A 1,562-nucleotide genomic window follows, 5' to 3' on the forward strand; every position below is an offset into this window, starting at 1 on the left:
ACAGATTGTTTCACACTAACGAAACTTTATTCTTAGTTCATCTCTACATCATACATTCTTTAACCAATCAGGCATTTTAAAGAAAATGAGGATTTAGTTTTCACACAATATATAAAGTTAGAAAGCAGGAGGTGATGGTTTCAGCTTAGGAAGCTCCAACACTGATCTAATCGGATTTTCTCTGCAGCCATGTTTATTAAATATACAGATAAGTCATCTTAGAAATATACTAAAACATTTCTACTCACATAGAGGGAAAAAAAACTAAATATAGGGTTTAAAGGATTTTCAACACAAGGAAATAAAAATAAGATGAAGTCGAACCCAATAAATGTAGTTTTTAAATTACTTAAAACAACAAAAAACAGAAACTTATTTACCCTTAAACACAAAACCTATATTAAGAACAATTTGATGTGTTCTTAGATGAACAATAGGCGTGTCTGACCTCAGTAACCATGGCAACATCAGCCAGACACCTGGATTAATTAGTTTGTCCAATAATGAAAGACAGGAAGCAAAGGAACTGGCTGAAGTTCAGGAAGTAGAGGAGTTTGACATCTGATCCATTCTAGTGAAATGACAGACATGCAGCTTGTTTTTCAGTGTTTTTGTTTTTTTGGTTTGGATTAAAACCTGAGTGATGCAGTTTGCAGCAGTGTAAACATATGAAGAATAACCAGAACCAACATCCAGAAAGCTGCAGCCACACAAACGTCACATGGTTTGGTTCTCATCATACTAACCATCAAAGTCAAGGCAGAGGCTGAAGATTCCACAGGTTCTTCTGCTTGATTAGTAACACATATCAGCTGTTTGTAAATGTTAGGACACAGAAAAAAGATCAATCGCCTGCAGAATCTTTCAATTGTGAAAGAGATTATAAACAACAAACATAATTACTTTCTTATTTTTTATATCATTTGGCTGATTTCATTGGATGATTTATAAGGCGTATAAGGATTTTAAGCTTCATCCTTAAAATCAGGGTTATAAGGATGAGGAACCATTTAAATGAAGCACTGAAGTCCTGCTGCTTCCTGTTTTCAAAATAAAAGCATCAAGAGTCACCTTGTTTCTTTTAAGATTCAACCCAGAAAAGGAAATAAAAACAAAGATTTATCAACTTAGAACAATGATAAACATGGTGGGGAGCTTTTAAAAAGAAGGATGCTGGGGTTGCTGAGTGTCAGATGTTTGCAGGATCATTCCTCATCCAGCAGCCTCCATCACAGCATCATGAAACTACTAATTTCAATTAAATGTAGAGTTCTAATCGCTGAAGAGGTAAATGATTTTGAGTATCAATTAGTTCTAATCATGGGTGAATTATCACACTAACCAGTGTGTTTCTCTACCTGCAGAGGAATCAACACAACATCCGATGTTGGTTCAGTTTGTTGTATCAATCATAAAAATATCTCAACTTTACCCTTTAAGCACATAAAAATCCTCCTAATCAAAATAACTGTTTGGTAAACAGGTTGTGGAAATGTGAAAATGTCACAATCTGCTATTTTAGTCAGTTAAACAGAGGTTTGGATCTAGAGTCCTGCTGTGTT

Source organism: Cyprinodon variegatus, unplaced genomic scaffold (genome assembly GCF_000732505.1).
Source record: "Cyprinodon variegatus isolate N-32 unplaced genomic scaffold, C_variegatus-1.0 Scaffold63, whole genome shotgun sequence".
Taxonomy (NCBI): Eukaryota; Metazoa; Chordata; class Actinopteri; order Cyprinodontiformes; family Cyprinodontidae; genus Cyprinodon; species Cyprinodon variegatus.